This window comes from Chrysemys picta, chromosome 4, assembly GCF_011386835.1.
Source record: "Chrysemys picta bellii isolate R12L10 chromosome 4, ASM1138683v2, whole genome shotgun sequence".
Lineage (NCBI taxonomy): Eukaryota > Metazoa > Chordata > Testudines > Emydidae > Chrysemys > Chrysemys picta.
In genome coordinates this window covers 140,355,671-140,376,331 of record NC_088794.1, presented here as the reverse complement: position 1 = coordinate 140,376,331, position 20,661 = coordinate 140,355,671, and the positions used below count along the sequence as shown (strand labels likewise).

Genomic DNA, 20,661 nt, shown 5'->3' with positions numbered 1-20,661 from the left:
TGCATAAATTATACAAGGTAAACTCATAAATTGTCCGCCCTCTATAACACTGATAGAGATATGCACAGCTGCTTGCTCCCCCAGGTATTAATCACTTACTCTGGGTTTATTAATAAAAGTATAAAAGTAGGATTTAAGTGGTTTCAAGTAATAACAGATAGAACAAAGTCAGTCACCAAGCAAAATAAAGCAAAAACATGCAAGTCTAAGCCTAATACATTAAAAAAATGATTACAAGTAATATCTCACCCTCAGATGTTCCAATAAGCTTCTTTCACAGACTAGACTCTTTCCTAGTCTGGGCCCAATCCTTTCCCCTGGTACAGTCCTTGTTAGTTCCAGCAGCCATCTCAGGTGGTAACTAAGAGTTTTCTCATGACTAGCCTCTTTGTCCTCCTCCACCCTGTTTTATAGGCACAAGGCGGGAATCTTTTGTCTCTCTGGTCCCCACCCCTCCTTCTAAATGGAAAAGTACCAGATTTAAGATGGATTTCATCAGGTGACATGGTCACATGTCCTGTGAGACCCCCACCTCCATTCTTCTTGGGCTGGCCCACATGTACACAGGAAGGTTTGCAAGTAAACCGAGCTATTTACAGTTCATTAATTCTGAAGCACCCTTAATGGCTTCCACTTAATATGTTTACATCAGTAATACAAGTTTATATCTTCTTCTCCTAACTCTAGATCTAGAAATAATACATGCAAACAAGTAGGATGAACACACCCAGTAGATTATAAGTTTTGTAATGATACCTTACACGAGACCTTTTGCATAAAGCATATTCTGGTTACATCATATTCGCACTTATAAGCATATTTTCATAAAGCATATGGAGTACAACGTCACACCTAGGTCAACTTACATCTCAGTTTACTGTTCACTAATGCCAAACTTTTCTTTGTAAAAAAGGAGCAACAAGCCTAGATTCTGTACTACCGTGTATATCCCTTTTGCCTAAGTTTGAATCCCTTTGTGGATAAAGTTCCAAAACTGAAGCTATGACAAGTTACTAATCTTACTTTGCAGAAGAAAATGAATATACTTCAACTCACATCTAACAAGATGGACGACTGGAGTCTCTATATGCATATATACAATTCATTTTTTAATCTACTTAGTACTTTCTGGTAAAGTTTCTGGATTTGTCATTTGTACAGCTTAAAAAAGTTGAGGAAGCAGAGGCAATACCAGCTTTATTTCTTGGTCTCTGCTATTTACCGTTGTATAGAACCAACATTGTGCTAGGCACGTTACAGACAATATAAAGATAAGGGGCCTGATTCTCTTCTGACACCAGGTTTACATTTGTGTGACTCCATTAATTTCAATGGAGATGATGATGTAAATGAGGGTAGAGTCAGGCACAAGGACCCATGTTTTTAAAAGGTATTTAGGTGTGTTCCGTTCAACATCGCCAGGCCTAAGAGACTCAGGGCAGGTCTTAAAATGCTTCATTGGCACAGCTTCACCAGTGCAGCTGCGCCGCTGTAATGTTTTGATGAAGACACTCTATGCCAACGGGAGAGAGCTCTCCCCTCAGCGTAGTTAATCCACCTCCACGAGAGGCGGTAGCTATGTCAGCGGGAGTAGCTCTCCCACTGACATAGTTCTGTTTACACCAGCGCTTAGGTCAGTATAACGGTCTCTCAGGGGTGTGGATATTTCACACCTCTGAGCGACAAAGTTATGGTGAAGTAATTCTGTAATGCAGACCTGCCCTAAAATGGTTAAGTCCCATTTCCAATGGGGACTTAGGTCTGGTCTACACTACAGATCTATATTGGTATAATTACATTGCTCAGGGGTGTGGTAAGCTACACTTCTGAGCGATGTAGTTATACTGACCTAACTCCCTGTGTAGATGGCGCAGTGTCAGTGGGAAGTTAGGAGCTTTGTGGATCTAGGCCTTTTTCCCTAGCCTTGAACTATAATATGTTAGCATTAATGAGATTAACCACAAATCAGACCCTGTAGAATACAATACACTTCAATTTGACAGGGAGAGGAGGAATTGAAGCTAAAGATAAAAACTTTAGGGAGTTTGGAGCTACTACTTATGAACCTGTTCAGTCAAAGCTTTGGAATATCTGTCAGAGATGAAGGCATTTACTTATTTTTCCTCTGGAGCAGTGCATGATAATTCTGCAGTTACACCCTGATACAGCAAAGCATAGCATGTGTGTAAGCATGTGATTAGTTCCATTCACTTCAATGGAACTACTCGGGTGTTTAAAGGTACACATGTGCAAAATGTTTTGCTGGATCAATGTCTTATATTCTGAAGACCCTATTAAAAATCATACAAATGCTTCGACTAAACGTGGTGGGACAAGGGACTGTTGTTAAAATGATTACCTTCAAGCTCTCTCATATGCATGGTTGAAGAAAAAAAAATCTGCAAATTATGTACACACCTATATGGATTAAAATTCTCTTTCCTCTTCATTTGGGCTCCCTCACTTTGGTAAACAGTCTGTCCATTATTGCTGCATAAAGGCCTACAGCAAAGCCCACTGAAGTCAGTGGAAAGACTCCCATTAGCCTCAGTGAGCATTGGATTGAGACCTAAAAGAGTGCTTCTGGAATAAGTCCCCAAACCTGCTGTCTTTTATGCTGTAATATTGTGGGCTGTTGTGCAAGATCTATCGACAGAAAATCTTCTGGATAAGGGAGATTGCACTAAGTTAGGGACTGGCCTCAGAAATGAGTAAAAGGGGAATGGACTTTATTTACATTGACCTAAAGTTCTTTTAATGTCTCCTAATAACAGCAATTTGTCATGTATGACTCGGGAGAGTTAGATTTCATAGAACATTTCCATTTTCCTTTAAGGATATAGCATTCCAGAATTTCAGAACCATGCTTTCCCCTGCATCCAGAGCTGAGAACAAAAAGAACGGTTACCTCTAGATATATGGAGAACTGTTGACTCCATTGACTGTTGTAGTGATTTAGGACCCAATCCTGCAAACTAATCCACACAGACAGACATTTATACTCTCCCTTATACTGAAGTCTTTGGGGAACGGGAATGTGCATTGGAACAAATGTAGACCAGCCTGCAGGATCATGACTACTGTTTGAATTGGCTTTTGATGCTAAGACCTGTTTTATAGGATTCTATTTCACAACTAAATGCAAATCATTTTGAAAGGGGCTGTTATCTGCAGAGGGATTAATACAAATCCTTTCGTCATACATTAATGAACGTTGCAATTTCCTTTCCAGTTGAGGCTCCCAAAATTTAAGAAATTACCACATAATCCGCTGTTTTAACACAGCCTTTCTTTGAGAGGAAGGGGGCAGCATCACTTTTGTACAGTATCTGACCCCTCATTTTTTGTTTTGTTTAAAACCAGTGTTCATTGAGTCTAAATATATGATTGGAGGTGACTTGCTGAATGGAGAAGATGATTGTCTGGGGTGTCACAGCTGGAATACAGGAGGTATAGGGGAAGGGTGGACCATCAATGCCTCCATTATTCAAGGTTTGGTTAACTCCAGGAGACAACTACTGTTTAAACACAAGAGGAAGAGAAGAATTCAGGGGCAGAGCCATCTTCTTCTCTTCCCAGCACTTCCTGATTTTCTGCCAGGGCCACCCAGAGGATTCAGCGGGTCTGGGGCAAAGCAATTTCAGGGGCCCCTTCCATAAAAAAAGTTGCAATACTATAGAATACTATATTCTCGTGGGGGCCCCTGTGGGGCCCGGGGCAAATTGCCCCACTCCCCCCCCCGGGCAGCCCTGTTTTCTGCCCTCTTGGTTTCTTTCCCAAACACTTCCCCAAGTTCCCACCTTTACCTCAGTGCCCAGAGCATAGTCTAGACTCAGGGAGCTCAGTCTGCATATCTTTTTTTCTGCCTCTCCCTTGCTCTGTGCTGAGTTGGGAGGTAGTGAAAGGGGTGAGGGATGTCATGTGGATCAGTTGCTGCTCATTCTAAAGGTCAGAAGACAGCATTTCAGAGGAGGGCATAGCTGGTTGGAAAAGCCCACACATTTTTTTTGGGGGGGGGGAGGGGTGGAAGAGACTTTTTATTTAAAAATGTTAGTGCATTTAATTCCCCCCCTCTCCCTCCCCCCCCCAATCATCTCTAATTCTCCTCATTCCCTGTGTGCTCCTGCACACCCAGAGAATGGGTAGAGAAGCCCAAAGGTGGATAATCTCACCTGTTCCTCCTCTCTCCCACACCCTTCCTCCTGCACAGAGAACTAAGGGTCCAGAGCCCCCTAGGGGACTGCAAACAGGTTTCAGGGGATCTGCCAAGCAGGGCCAGTGTTAGACTCACTGGGGCCCAGGGCAGAAAGCCAAAGCCCCACCACATAGGGTGGAAGTCTGGAGTCCTGAGCACCCGCCACCTGAGGCTGAAGCTGAATTTAGCTTCACGGGGGCCCCAGGCAACTGCCCTGCTTGCTACCTCCTAACGCCGGCTTTTATATGCAGAAAACCAGTTGTGGCACAGGTGCGCCATGGAGTTGTTAGCATGTTGGGGGAGGGGCTTAAGAAAAAGGTTGAGAACCCCTGCATTAGAGAACAGACCCAACCACTGAGATTAAAGGACAGCACTGAAGTCCTCCACCACTCATAGGAGATTTACATTGCTGTCAATAGCCTTGAGAGTAGACTGGGGCAATTCCACGCTACCCTGGGTCTAATCTCACCATCGCAAATTCCACAGGCATCGAAGGGTGTGTGTCTAGTGAAACTTATGCTGTTCTGCTGTGCAGGACCTGTAGGTGGGCCCTGGGATACAGAAGCAGTCATAGAGTTGCACCATTGCTGGTTTACAGCCTGGGGTCCATGTGTGAAGATTCTTTCCCCATCCCCTGTGAAACCCCCCAGCACACATCTTGGACACGATTGGGCTGTGTACTGAGTAGAATTTGCCACTTACAGCTAGAGTTCGCCTTTTGGTAGACTGCAGAAGATTGCCCTATGAGAATGGCTTGTTGTTAGCCTATTTGGCAGTAGCTATGCAGCTGTCAAAGTGGCACTTCCCATGACTACAGGGATCTTAAATACTCCTAGCTAGTATAGTATAGTACTTGTAGCTCAAGAGCTGCATAAGGAAAGAAAGATACCTGCCTATCAAGCGAAGGCCCATGACATATTAAATACCTAGGATTCAGCTGGTGGCCACAGTTGTGGATACAAAGCTGATTATTTGTTTCACCATCATGTCTCATCTTTAATTGTTTGCATTGTGTCTAATACCTAGCATTTAAAGCATTTTATATCTTCAAAGTACTGTACAAACTTATTAAGTGCATTAACTAATTTAGATTGTAAACATCCTGGGCAGGGACGTGTCTTTGCGCTTTACGAAGTGCCGTGTATACTTATGGCACTGTATAATTTATAATAATGAAAGACCTGATCCCACTCCCATAGAAGTCAATGGAAAAAGTCCCATTGACTTCAGGGTAAGTTGGATCAGACCCAAAGCAAGTAAGAGAGTGCCTGAAAGAATTATATTTTAGATGGGTAATTGGGGCCCATAGAGTCAGTGGATTGCTATTTTGGTATCAACAGTGGGAGTTCTAGTGTAGACAAGAAGCTGGTGGCTCTAAGGGCTGGACATCAAAGTGGTAAAAATGTTTGAGCTCTGTGTACACTACCGCTCCCACTACTGCTACCAGTGAAGGAGCTGCACTGATGAGTTATGGATAGAACATTTACAAGTTTAGACAAGGCCATAAAACACATTTTGGTACTGCTGGTTTAAAGCAGTCCAAATCATGTTATAGCCAAGTTGAGAGCAAGGTTTAACTCTGGGATAGATGTTTTTCCTTAGCATGGCTAGAATGCAGTTTGGTACCCTCCACACAAGAAAGATCAAGCTTGGTATAACATGTTCGGGACAGTACTATGTTTATTGCAAAGACAGTGACCTAAATGCTTTAAGAAAAAAAATTACTAATTAGCTAAATGATCATTTTGATATATTTGGAGATGCCATTTTGATTCCTAGAATATGAGTAAAAGCAGCTAGTTGAAGAATTCATACGTGTATGTGAGACACACACCACCACCTCAAGATTGCTCTAAAGCAGGGGTAATCGATTATTTTTTGTCAAGGTCCAAATTTCTTGGTCACGGTATAGTCAAGGGCCAAACTCCAGAGAAAATAATAATAAAAAAAGCCAACAACAATAATGGTGCTACTAAATATGTAAATAAAAAAATTTCAGGGTCCCTTCAAAAGCATCTGGTGGTCAGGATTTGGGCCACAGTCCACCTATTGACTACCCCTTCTTTAGGGTTAAAAAGGGGCAACACCTAAGTGGCTAGTCAAAGTTCAGGCCTATAGATGTTCCAGTTTGAAGTTGCAATTATTTTCTTTGATGTAATCGTGTGTATTTGCAAGGAACGTATATACAGTCCTGTATCTCTTTGCATGCAGAAGGAACCAAGAACATAAGGGGCTGCAGTTTAACTTACAGCCCCAAGCCTCTTTAGCCAATACTAGACCCAAAAGCTCTCTGGCTTTTTCCAGGGTCATACCAGCCCAGATCCCCAAAGGTATTGGCTTCTAATTTCCATTGTTTGCAGGCTCCTGCTTGGCTTTCTTGCTTCTCCCAGTCTCTTCGCAGTTTGTGTGATTTCTGTTCCCTCACCCACACACCAACCCAAAACAATACTCAGCCAAAATCTCCCAGGCAGATGCATGCACACTTTGTCTTAGGTGGGGGTTTAGGTTTACTGTTATGTTAACTGAAGGGTGAGTTCATACCTATCAATCTCAATGGTGTTTTAATTCAACCCATAATTAGATTTCACCCAGCTTTTAACAAAGGATTTGTTTGGGCAAACACTATATTAATCTTCCTATTCAAGAGATCTGGATGTAGTGAGTGATCAATTTAGACTGTAAAGCTCTTTGGGGCAGGGACCTGGTCTTCATCCCTGCCTCAAAAGGGTCAAGCACAGCAATGCCACTGTACAAATAATAAATAAATAATTATCCATAGATAGAGAACGTTACAAGAGCAGAGTGAATTATATTAGGTGTTTACCAAGGCAGGGCTGTCAAGTTACAACTGGCTGTACCTGGCACTCCCACAAGCTGGAACATTCTTTAGCTAAAGTGGCACTCAAAAAGGTGTGGAATTCACTTCCGTCTTAAAATACAAGAAAAATAAAATAAGAGGCCAAATGTAGCAGTACTTACTCAGACAAACGATTGAAACCTATGACGGTTACCCTGAGTAAGTTTCAGAGTGGTAGCCGTGTTAGTCTGTATCAGCAAAAACAAGGAGTCCTTGTGGCACCTTAGAGAAACCCACTTCATCATATGCATGGAGTGGAAAATACAGGAGCAGGTATAAATACATGAAAGGACAGGGGTTGCCTTCCGAAGTGTGAGGTCAGTCTAACGAGATAAATCTATTAACAGCAGGATACCCAGGGAGGAAAAATAATTTTTGAAGTGGTAATAAGAAGGCTGCTAGATTTGGCCTTGAGAAATGGCTTCAAATATGGGGCCTTGCCCTACTTCCATTTATTTAAATCAATCAGGGATTGATTTGTTTTTACCAGTTACTCTGAAGGAACCAGGATTGGGCCTTTGATCCTTAACACCAAATGCCCACCTAGCAGAATAAATGAAGGAGAAACCTACTGTATCAGCATAGATAGGAACTGGCTTTGGGGAATTTTTTTAAATCCACATAGCCAAGTGATCACTATTAGCACTAAGAACAGGAGTACTTGTGGCACCTTAGAGACTAACAAATTTATTAGAGCATAAGCTTTCGTGGACTACAGCCCACTTCTTCGGATGCATATACTTTAACCTGTCTGGTCATTAGCACTGACTGTTAAAACCATCTCCCACTCTGATGATATCCTTTTACTGTACTACTTTGTAAGATGTATATCTAAAACTATTGACTACTATTTTATGCATTTCTTAGACAGTTAGCTTATGTGCAAATTGAGTTAATATTGTTTAGATACATTATTTGTTGTTCATGCCATGCTCTGCTCCCCCCAAATTAAATCAGATTAACAACTACTCTTCAGGGTGGTATATGCTGTATTGAGTAACTTGATGGCCACACTGCTAGTGAGCACAACCCAGCTGAATTGGAAGAGCTTTTTGCAGGGCTAGAGTGGGAAATTGGTACATTTTTGACAGATACTGTGAGGTTTAAAAATATTTAGCACTTCCATAGCTCCTTTCATCCAAGGATCAGAAGTTTAACTCAGTGTAATTCAGTGTTACAGGACTCCTGAAGGTAGGCATCAACCCTCCCATTTTTAGGGATGGGTAAAATGAATTGCAAAGATTGTCCCTTCCCCACTGCCACATAACCAGGGAATGGCAGAGGGGAGGAGAACTCCCATGTCGGCCCCAGCTCCCTGCTCTCACTACTCCATAGGCCCCAGTGCAGCGAAGGGATGTAGCAGGCTGAATGGGTTATAAGTGAGAAAACTCCTACTACTAGTGGGAGCGATTTGCCCAAGGCCACAGAGCTCCTCAGTAGCAGGGTGAGAATAGGACCCAGCCCAGGTTACCATTGCCTGCTCTAGCTACCAGATGCCCTAGATAAACCCAGGTGTCGCAGGGGCCGCATTTCCCCAGGGTCCCTCTTTTCCTCCTCCCGTGATTAGGAGCTGCCTGGCCCGGCCTGGCCTGTGGCCGTCAGGCAGGTGCCGGGCGGGGGGAGCCGGGCTCCGGGCCCAGCCACGTGCTGCTTGTTTGGAAGGTGGGCGCTGGGCGGGCTCGGCGCTCGGGGGCGTGCGGCCCAAGGGCGCTCCGACTTCCTGCACTAGGGGCCGCGAGTGGCGGCGGGAGAGTCCGGGCTTGCACCGGCTCGGGGCGTGGTTTGCAGCCGAGGAGCGGAGCAAGGGGCTGCGCCACCGCGCCCAGTCCCCTCCCGAGGCAACGCCAGGGTCCCCGCTCCCCATCCCCCAGCGCAGGCGGGTGCCCCCTGCAGCCCCCGGACTGCGTGGACAGTGAGTATCTCCCAGCGCCCCCTGGAGCCGCGGGTGTCCGCGTCCGGCCGGGCAGCAGGGGCAGCGCGGTAGGGCGGTGCTGGGGGCTCAGCCCGCCGCCCGCGGAGCGTCTGCTGGGGGAGCGCGCAGGAAAGTTGGCGGCGCTGCGGGGTTGACTGGCCGGCGTGTGGCCGCTGCGGGCAGGCGCTGCTGCCGCCGCCGCCCGGGGCACCTACCGGCGCTGCCGCCCCGGCTGGGGGAGGCAGGCTCCGCGCTGGCGGGGATGTCAGAGAGCGAGCCGCACGCCCGGGCGGGAAGGGAGCCGAGCGCTGCCGAGAGAAGCCCTTTGTGTGGGTGACAAGACGCCTGGAAAGTACCAAGCGCTTGCCCCTGCCGACAGCACCGCACCGACCCCTTCCTTCCCCAGCCCCAGGGGCCGCCTGCCAGGCCGGCCCCTGACCCTGCGCCCTTCGCTGGGTGGGACGCTGGAGAGCAGAACTGTTCGTGCTCAGCCCCTCTCCGCGTTCATTGTCTGGGCTTTGGTTACCGTACCTGGCAGCCTTTGTTGGCTGAAGCTGCCTTTGTTCCTTAAATGTCAGCTTCACCTTCCCTGGCCCCCTGCGACTTGTAAGCAGGCGCTTTTAAGGAAAAAAACAGGCGCCTTATTTAATCAAGCAATGCAGTTCCACGCAGGTGTTGGTATTTTTAACATATATTTCAAATGGCTTCTATTTACCCTTTATTTCATTTTCTGGTCAGAAAAAAAAAACTACCAGGTGTGCACAGGCATAACCATTTACACAATCTTTGCAAGATAAATCAAATTGCAGGCACTGGGAGAAGTAGGGAAAAACTAGCGAGATTTAAGGCACAAAACCTCTAATAAGATGGTTCAAGAAGCATAGGCCATTTTTTTGTGTGAAATCGCCTTATCTGTCATTGAGCCAAACCTTTTAAAATCCATGTTTTCTAGCTTTGAAATATTAGTTTCTTGAGTATTAGCCCGAGTAATGTGTTTTTGGAGACACCGTGATGCTGGAGGACATGTAAACTTATACCTGGAAGAGAGAGTCCACAAACCAAAGGAACGGTATTTCTTCCTGACTTGACGCTCTCTTGCTTACGTAACATATGTTATCTTTTAAGATTATTGTTACGTAGTCGGTTATGGACTTGGATTCTGAGCCTGAATCCTTATTAAGGCAAAATTCCATGAGCGTCTTGGCTGAATAAGGACTACAGGAGTTAGTCGTATTATTAACTTTATTACCAGTGTGTGCTCATACAGTCATATTGTGATGGACAAAATGCTACATAGCAGAGGGTTGCACACTCTGTAGCTTCTAGGGTGACCAGACAGCAAGTGTGAAAAATCAGGACAGGGGGTCGGGAGCAATAGGAGCCTATATAAGAAAAAGACCCCAAAATCGGGACTGTCTCTATAAAATCAGGACATCTGGTCACCCTAGTAGCTTCTGTAGGCCGAGCTCATTGCACACATTGGGGCTCCTTGCATCCCTCCATTCCACCCCACAAGCTCCCTGTGGGCCACTCTCCCACCCCTCTCTATTTCAGGGACTGTCTATGACTCCCCCAAGTCCTATGTGTGCCAAGGGCTCTGTGCCCCCCTATTCCTCTCTCCAGAATACTAGGGTCCTCTATTCCTCCTCACATGCCACGGCTTTATGTACCCCATATTACCTTCTTCCCCCCATGCCAAGGACTCTGTCCCCTATTCTCCCTCCACTACATGTTAGGGGCTCTGTGTGCCCCTTCAGATACCCTTTCGCCTATGCCAGGGGCTCTGTGTCTCCTCCTCCCCCCATATCATTGTCCTCCATTCTCCCTACCCTCATGGCAGGGGCTTTGTGTACTCCCCATTCCCCACCACACAGCAGGGGCTCTGTGCCCCCCCCTTCCTCCTTCTGCCCACATGGCAGAGGCTCTGTGTGCCCCCCATGTCCTCCCCCTATTCCATTGCCCTCATTCTCTCTCCCCCCCCCCCCCCCGTGTCCCCTCCCTTTCCTCCAACACTAGGGCTCCTTATAAGCCAAACAGAGACTGCCATTGAGTTGAGTGTAAGACCTTGCTTCACCCAGCCAGGTATTATGATTATTGGTTAAACTTATGAGGCCTTACACTCAACTCAATGGCATTCTCTGTCTGTAATGTGAAAACTTTTGAAATGCCTCAACTGATCAATTGTAAAAATTCAGGGAATTTTCTAGATATCAATGAGCAAAACCCTACTGATTTTGGTTAAAATCAGAAAACCAGGAACAGGAAATGTGGATGCACAGAGCCCCTTGCATCTGGTTAGCAAACTCATCAGTTTCAACCACTTCCGTAATCGTCTTTAGAGAATGCCCTTCATTTTTGGTGTTTATCCATTGTCTCTAAAAAAAATGTCCAGGTTTTGAAAAAGCCAATAATGAGTTTTACTGATTTCCACCCAGATTTTGGCTTTTCCTGGACTTTGCTTCCCCTTTGCACAGTTTCTGCCAGAATTCAGCGCAGCCCTGTTCACTTCCTCTGTGCCATGGCAGAGCGAGATGGGGGCAGGGAGCTGAGTCCTGCCAGCCAAGACCACCCAACCGCTGCAGCAGCAGGCCCTCAGGGAGTAGAAGGGTGCACCCTGTAAGTACCAGCCCCCTGCTGGGCAGAGCCCACTCCTGACAACCCTGCAATACTGCCTCAAGGCAGGAGAAGCAGGTGACAGAATGATTCAGTCCAGTGTTAGGACACCTGCCTAGTAGGTGGGAGACTCTGGATCCAGTCCCCCTCCTTCAGATAACTCTTTCATTATTTATTCACAATGGATTAGCTTGAACAGGAGAGAGTGAGGGTTCCCCACATGAGTATATCCCATAGCACAGTGTTTAGAGCACTCCTGAAAGGTGGGAAACTGCTGTTTAAATCCTGTCTCCCGCTCTGTTAGAGAGGAGGGAATTGAACTTGACTCTCTCACATCCTAGCTGAGTTCTCTAACCACTGGACTAAAAGTTGAAGGTGGGAATCACATCTACCCCTGTTTTGTGTGGAGATTTTTGGGGGTAAAGGCCGACTCACCCCCGAAGCCGTACAGGGTGCGTCCCTGGCGTTTCAGGGCGTACACCACATCCATGGCTGTCACTGTCTTGCGCTTAGCGTGCTTGGTGTAGGTCACTGCATCACGGATCACGTTCTCCAGGAAAATCTTCAGCACCCACGGGTCTCTTCATAGATCAGCCCCGAGATGCACTTCACTCCGCCGTGGCGAGCCAAGCGGCGGATCGCTGGCTTCGTAATGCCCTGGATGTTGTCTCGCAAGATCTTGCGATGCCTCTTAGCACCTCCCTTGCCCAGCCCCTTTCCGCCCTTGCCGTGACCAGACATCGTACAAACAGGCAGCTAACACGGAGCAAAGCAGGCACCTAACTCATTCCTTCAACAAGACTTAGGTCCCTACCCCAGTGAGAGGGGCAGAGCTTAGCACACATCCCTGTTGTCAGCATCTCCCATTGGCTAGCTTAGGCAGGGAGCTGCCTAGCATGCTGGCTTTTGTGGATTGTAGTCTTAGGTGCCTAGCTCTCCTCTTTGTATAGCAGCCCAGGCACCTAACTCAGGCTTTGTGGATTGGTGTGTCATTCCTGTGATTTTCTAGGTGTCTAAAAGTTAGACACTATGATGCTCAGCATTGTAACACCTAAATCCCTTTGTGGATCTCACTCTTTGGAGCCCAAGCCCAATGCCTAAATACTTTAAAAAATGGACTATAATTGTTTAAAATACAGCACAACTGGCTCTTGTGGGTTTTAAAGTCCTTTTATGAAGTCTTCCCAATTAGTAATTATTTGAGGGTTCCGAGTTTTTTTTTTAAACAAATAGATTATAAGTATCAGTTGGTAGCCGAGTTAGTCTGTATCCACAAAAACAATGAGGAGCTGGTGGCACCTAATATATGGAGATATAGCTATATATATATATATATATCTCTCATAGAGCTGGAAGGGACCCTGAAAGGTCATTGAGTCTAGCCCCCTGCCTTCACTAGCAGGACCACATACTGATTTTGCCCCAGATCCCTAAGCAGCCCCCTCAAGGATTGAACTCACAACCCTGGGTTTAGTAGGCTAATGCTCAAACCACTGAGCTATCTCTCCTCCAACAGAGCTATAACAGATTTATAAATCTGTTAGTCTTTAAGGTGCCTCCGGACTCCTTGTTTAAATAGATTATAGTATTCTTGAGCATTTTGAAGGGCATTTTGGAGGTTGTGGTTTTTCAGGCATGTTACATTAAATATCTGCCCTATTCTGCTGGAAGCATACAGAAGCCAAGTTGCCATAAATGATGATGCAGCAAGACTTAGTGATGATTTAATTTTGTGTAGTGTAGTAAAACTAGAGGGAAAGACAATACAGTTTGTCCACTGTAAGTAAGTTCAGCCATGGAATATAGATATTTAGTTACCCATAAAAGGGAATGCAAGAGAATAAAAGAACAGAGAAGTCAAAGCTAAGTTTGCTGGAGAAGGGGGTCTATGTCTTGGTGTAATGGCACATCCTCACTTCAAGTAGTGCCCCTTTGTATCAAGGTGCAGTGTTGGCAGGGGACCTTACCTCTGGCACTCCTGATGGTCACTTCCTCAGCCCTGCAACAGCTTCCCCCCCCCAGTCTTTGGCATCATGGCCCTCTGGCCAAGTCACATAAAAGTTCACTCCCTTTCTCGGGTAACAAAATTCCCAAACAAATGCCCAAACTTACTGTTCTTCTGGGGCTCCTCTGAAGTCCCCTTCTTCTGGCCCCTGCGGAGCTTCTCTGGTTCCTCTTACAGGATTCCCACACTGCCTCCTGTCTCCGGGGACACTGGCAGCTCCATTTACAGGTCTCCCTGCTCCAGGTAGGCCCTATGTAAGAGCTCTCCCACAGGAACGTACTGCTCTCTGTGGGTCTCTTCTATTCCCTGTTCCCATTCCAGAACATCAGCCCCAGGACTGTGTCCCTGGACAGCTGGCCCCTTGTTCCTGGGGCTTATCACAGGAGTTAGCTCTACTCTTATGGCTCAGCTTTTTAGTCACAGCCAGCCCCAGACTGCGAGGCTTCCCTTTACAGGTAAGGCCTGGCAGTGAACCTTGCAAGGAACTGGAGCTGGCCTCTGGGGAACAAGGACATTTGTTTTTGTTATTTGTACATGAGCTCTGTTAGATTTTTAAACTAACATATACAGTAGGTGGTAAAATTAGATTTTTTAAAGCCCTAGGAAAAACAGTGCATTATGTTAAAATAAAATCATTTACCCAAACCCTCTAGGTTGGCTCTTTCTGTAGCAGTCTGACAACACCCGATAAATGCATGCTGGGGTTTCAGTCACATGGAATGGAAGCTAGTGAGATATGATATTAAGATCTAATTAGCTGTGAGAAAAGATAATTTTTATAAAGACCCAATTCTGTAAACAGTTACTACCCAGCATAGTGCTTACTACTATGAGTAGTCCCATTGAATAGAGCTTCTCATGGTAATAAATACTTTGCTAAATAGTAAGGGCTCAGTCCTTCAAGATGCTGAGCACCTCCTGCTGGGTGCTGAGTGACCTCATTTTCCACTGAAATCAACAGGAGTTGAGACTGCGTAACACATTGGCAAAGATGCTGATGGCCTTGTAAGGTTAGGCCCTAAGACCTTCACTGGGGCTCTGCATGGGTGCAGAGGTTTGCCTGCGTGGAACAATTTGCAGCATCAGTCCCTGCATTAGTAGAATTGTGGATGACCCTCTTACCATAGTTATTTAGGGAAGTGGTTCTCAACCCAGGGTACACGTACCCCTGGGGGTACACAGAGGTCTTCCAGGGGATACATCAGCTCATCTAGATAGTTGCCTAGTTTTACAACAGGCTACATAAAATGCACTAGTGAAGTCAGTGCAAACTAGTGACTTATTTATACTTCTCTATATACTACACTGAAATGTAAGTACAGTATTTATATTCCAGTTGATTTATTTTATAATTATATGGTAAAAATGAGAAGGTAAGCAATTTTTCAGTAATAGGGTGCTGTGACACTTTTGTATTTTTATGTCTGATTTTGTAAGCAAGTAGTTTTTAAGTGAGGTGAAACTTAGGGGTGCGCAAGACAAATCAGACTCCTGAGGGGGGTACAGTAGTCTGGAAAGGTTGAGAGCTACTGATTTAGGGCACTCGGAACATCTTACTTAAATTCCTGGATTTAAAAAAAAAAAAGCATTTACAAGTCACCTTTAGGAACAAGTTGTTAAAAAGTGCTATACCCTTCATACCTGGTTAAGAACTGAACATGGAAAAATAAACAAAAGAAGGATTCTTCCCCCCTCTCACCCCTCTCCGCCCCCAATAGGGTATGATCCAAAGTCCGTTGAAGTCAGTAGAAGTCTTTCAGTTGGCTTTGGTGGGAACTAGATCAGGCCCATAGGGAGCTAGATATTTTTTTATTTGTGAAGCAAAGTTTTTAAGCATAGACACAATGAACCAATTCAAGAAGCAGCAAGCATTGCTGGATAATGATTGAATGGGATTAAAATGCTTTCTCTCCCCAACAGTTGGTTTCAGTTTTGTGTTTTAAATGATAGCAACAAAAGAAAAATACTAATATTTCACACGCTACAGTTTTAAACTTTACAGACTGGATATGATTTCTAGGTCAAGTTCTCCTTTTGTTGAGAAGCCCTTGTTTCAAAGAAAAATGGGCCCTTGTTTAGTCTTTGCATTGAGTTCACTGTAAGAATGATAAAACCTCTTTACTGATAATGAATTCCATAAATAGAGTTTAGCTCAGCAGTTAGCTCATTTTCAAAGTATGTTAAGCTAAAGGGAACAAGGGATCCTTATTCCAGAATAAGGGTGTCTACATGTGGACTTTTTCTGGAATAACTGTTCCTGAATAACTCCATCTGTAGACAAGTTCTAAGTACTGTTTCCAACCTAGCCCCCCAATCTAAATAAAGAAACAGTCAAGAAACAAGGTTTGAAAGATCAGGCATAAAGAACAGTAGTCATTTTTCTCATGATTTATTTCTGAAGTGCGGAGATATGGCCTTACTTCATGAGTCATCTTATTGCATCTGGTTATGATGGTGTTTTTCTTAGCAACTGTGGCTCTGTTTTAGATCTGGATTCTCAATGATTGTTTTTGTTTAGAAAGATATAAAGCGATGACACCTCTTCCTACTGCTGAAGATAGTGACTGTGCCTTGTGAGCAGGCTAAGTCAATTTCTTTTTCTCTCTGAAGTACAACAGGTATTGTTTTTAAAAAGTATAGATGCAGAAGTGCCTGCTTGTGCATGTGGAATGCCTGTCTGTGTACAGTATTGATTACAATAACTGAACACATTCCCAATAATTTTGGATAACATGTATCAGGCTGTAACTGAGTATGTAATTTTTTTGTTTAAAGAATGGGGTGAAAGTTAGTGTTGCCAACATGCTTTCCTTGCTTGCCTTCTTTACAAGCTTTCTTAATGGCAGGGGTGTCATTTCAGAAAAATTCTAGGTGGAGCAAAGTTGTTTCAGCATATGAACATTATATGCAATTCTATCCTGCAAAGTTGGGGGGGGCGGGCTGGAGAGTGGAAGACATAATGGAGCATACAGACCTATGAAAATTCTGGGTGGAGGGGAGGTCTGGGAGTGGGAGGTGACTGCCCACTTGCCCCATAGCAAATGATGCTGCCCCTGCTTATGCTTTTGTGCTCAGTAGAGTAATGTTGACATGATTTTACAGGAAAAATGTCACAAACAGCATCAAACTTTGTACCTCATGTTTCTCAGTCTAACTATAGCTTTCGATACGGTCAACTGCCCTGCCCTCTGGAAATTGCTCGCTAAATTTGGATGTCCAGACAAATTTATTAATATCATTTGGCTAGTCTATGAAGGCATGGCTGGAAGAGTTAATGTTTTGATGGTGATCTTATGGACCCATTTCCAATCATGAATGTGATGAAGCAAGGAACCTAGCCTTTTTGGTCTGTTCTTTGCTGTGCTGGTAGAGGAAGCCCTCCATGGCTCTTCAAATAGCATCTTTATATGCTTTTGCACTGGCAAGCTTTTTAATTTATCTCGTCTATGTGTAAATACCAAGATGATTGAAGTGTTGATCAAGGAACTGCTTTACACCAATGATTGTGCCTTGGTGGTACACTCCTGAAGCAGCACTATAAGATCTTGCAAAACACTTTGCTGTGGCAGCTCTTAACTTTGGCCTTACCATAAGTCAAATGAAAACTGAGGTTGTATACCAGCCAGCTCCTCAACAGCTTTACCAGGCTTCATCAGTAACCTTGGAAGGTACCACATTTCAAGCAGTCAAACAGATTGTTTTTCATGCTGCCAAATAAGTAATGAAGTGATAAGGATCATGAAGTGAATGAGTGAATTAAGAAAGCCAGCACCGCATGCGGTCATCTTTATCACTGAATCTGGAAGCAACATGGACTCTGTCCATGGACAAAAATCAAAGTGTACAACACTATTGTCCTCACGACATTGCTCTACAGATGTCAAACATGGACCTGTTATCAACAGCACATTAAAAAGCTTGACAGTTTCCATTCGCAACACCTACAATAACTGCCGGGCATAAAATGGCAGGACTGGGTGTCCAAAATGGAAGCCTCGGCAAAGGCTGGTTCAGTCGGTATTGAGGCTGGTTTTATTTGCATCCAGTGAGATGGATTGGTCATGTAATTCATATGCCTGAGACCTGTCTATCAAAACAAATTCTGTGTTCCAAATTGAGCTCTGGTAACCATAAGGGTGGAGGGCAGATGAAACGTTTCAAAGATACTCTGAAACAACATCTGCCCAAGACAAATATCTGTGACTTGATCTTTGACAACTGGCAACTGACCACATTGTATGGCACCACCCCAAAAGTGTGGGTGTCCATGACTTTGAGAAGAACCGTGTTGGAAGCACAGTGCCAGGTATGGAAACAATCAACACAATCAAGCAGATGGCTCTGTGGTCAGAGTGGTAAATGTTGTTCTTCCTGAATGGGTCTGTGGAGCCATGTGAAGACCCATTAGTACAAACTGTGATTGTTGATGTTGTCCTGGAAATCAGGGTGAGTTTTACTGTGTTATGGGCTAAACTGTGACCCAGGATATGCATCTGTATTGGTGTGTTAGGAGGACAACCTCTACATCTGCTGTGTGGATCTCACAGCATGAAGGGAGAGCAGCCTCTGTGGTGCTGCCATAGGGCAGGGGTCAAGAATGGGTGAAGCTTTGTCTTCCCTTCTCCCCCCAGGTGCAGGCAAACTCAGCTAAGTCTGTATGGAGGGGCAAGTAAGCTGTGATGGAAAAAAGGCAGGTATAGATCACATCTCACCCCTACAGCAAAAGGAAACCAAGGACAGAGTTTTGATTCTCTGTTTCACACTTTGATCCCTAGTCTGCTCTGGGGCAGCATAATACACACTGCCTCTTACATGGAGGTTGCAGTACGTCCACAGTCTAGCTGTAGTGGTTTGGGACAGTTTCATCTGGTTTGTGGATTGGGGTAGGGTAAGAGCAAAATCGGTTCTCAGAAGCTCTAAAACCATGTTGTAAAGTCTATTTAAGGAAAGACTATTTAAAGGGGGGGGACGGGACCCTTGCAATTATTGTTACGGAGGTGTGGGAGGGACAGATAAAAGAAGCTTTATGTGAGAAAAGGCCTTTTACCTAAAGCACACTGGCTGTCAGAACAGGGACAGGAGGATGATGAATAACAAAGTGGAAAGACAAAAAAGAGGAATGTACATTCAGATGTGTCTGATCTTGTTGGTCTGGGCATAACGTTACGGCAGACAGCCCAGCACGGAAGTATGAAGTATCTTTGTGAGAAAGGACGCTGTGCACCTCCCAACTTCGTGGCTCACAATAGCATGATGTAGGTGTGAGAAGAAATTACTTCTACCCGCCCAGTGCACAGAGCAGCTAGCGTATATGGTACATCTTCAATGACAAGACTCAGTTTTTGAAGAATTTTATTTATTCTTTGAATTCTAACCTGCCTTGGGAGCTTCCTCAAGGCTAAGTCCAGAAAAGCGCTAGATCAGAGCTAGGTATTACTGTCATTATACCTTCCCACCACAGCAGCATGCACTGCTCACGGCCCCTTCAAGGGCCCACTCCAAGTGTCCCCATCCTGTTTCTAGAGGGGCAGCTCCCATGTTTCTCATTACATAATTTATATAGCTGTTAACAAAAATAACAAATACAACAATAAAATATCCAAACAACATTAGTACTATGTATAAACAATCTGAACCAATTTCTAAAATGATCTGTTCTGGGGTCCTCACATACACATTATTGTTTCCGCTATAGGTCAGCAATCCAACCTGTGTAACACAATCAAGCTATGACCATTTCACTAATCATATATTATTATATGTTGTATGGTAGTGCCTAAAAGGCACAAATTGAGAACAGGGACCCGCTGTGCTAGGCATTGTGCAAACACGTAGTGCCGGATTCAAAGCCCATTGAATTCAATGTGAATCTTTCCACTGACTTTAACAGGCTTTGGATTAGATCCTAGTGTGAGACAATCCCTGTCCTGAAGATCTGACATTCTAAATGACAGAGGCAAAGGATAGGGAAGGTAAACAAAGGCAAAGTGACTTTTTCAAGGTCATGCAGCAGATTAGTGGTAGAGCCAGAAATAGCACTCACGTCTCCTGACTCCCAGGCCAGTGCCCCCACCACTAGACAACACTGCTATCTACTATTGCCCTCATAAAACAGACACTGTCTATCAAAATATGCTTGCTGGAGGACAACCTAATGTCAGTGCTTGTTTCCACCTCAGAAAAACCTCTGTTTTTAAATTATCTACACCAGTGTTTCATTGTCTTTTCCCCCTTCACTCTCCTCTACCACAAAACACATTGCTAATACCTCAGGATATATTATTGAGATAAGACTGCATATTAAATAGATCCTGTTCAGTTCTAATTCCAGACAAATACAAGTGCGTTCTCCCACCTCATTCCGGGGAAAGATAGAAAACTTGACAGAAGTAAATAGAAAGTAAAAAGGAGAAGGAAAATACTGTCTGAGTCAAGATTTGATTCTAGAGTTTCTTTGTGCCCGAGGGTTAGTGGTTATTCACCAAGAGGCAGAATGAATGATGAGTTGAAGTCAGGTCCTAAATGAATGGATTAAAGAAAAATGAATGATCTATTAAAGAAAGAACTGGAAGAAAGCCACTCTACAAAGCCAAGCATGAAAACTAGAAAGGCTCAATCCTAGTTATTTCCAGACATTGTTTTTCACTTTAATCAACCCCTTAAGACAGAGCTCACAGTGCCAAAGAAGTCAGCAGACTGGTAGGTTTTGGGGTGGCTGTTGGTTTTATTTATTTTTTTAAAGAAATGTAGGCTAGGTCACTTGTACCATTTGTTGCATAAATTCGAGTGGGAGTGTTAGGGGTGAAATACACCAGTCACAGGGGAAATTCTGTTTCCTGTTGGAAAAGACAATGGAAACAAATAGCCTCTATGGTTCAGATGTAGTGGCTAACAGTGGGAAAAGGCAGCACAACTGGCCCTATTTTGAAGTTGTGGGAAATCTGAATTTTCTTCCCAGAATATACACTGAATAGCACTTCTGAGTTGGAGAAACCAGAAACTTCTGCAGCACAGATGTCCGTGGGGAGTGCTGGTCCATGGAGAGTGCTGTTCCTTGAGGAGCAATTACATCTCTTATC

The 20,661-nt window shown here is 44.6% G+C and overlaps 1 protein-coding gene and 1 pseudogene across 17 annotated transcripts in view; one reads left to right on the top strand and one right to left on the bottom strand.

Moving 5' to 3' along the window:
- SYNE2 (spectrin repeat containing nuclear envelope protein 2) overlaps positions 1–20,661 on the top strand; it is a 284,849-nt gene that overhangs the window by 10,110 nt on the left and 254,078 nt on the right. For 16 of the 17 annotated variants that reach the window (XM_065593775.1, XM_065593774.1, XM_042841305.2 and 13 more), the window contains exon 1: positions 8,741–8,964. The exons of the other annotated variant lie outside the window; for it this stretch is intronic. The gene's annotated coding sequence lies outside the window, so the exon portion shown is untranslated. Of the gene's footprint in view, positions 1–8,740; positions 8,965–20,661 lie in introns of those variants that run through there. 17 annotated transcript variants of the gene reach the window in all.
- LOC112059508 (histone H4-like) lies at positions 11,966–12,318 on the bottom strand (annotated as a pseudogene).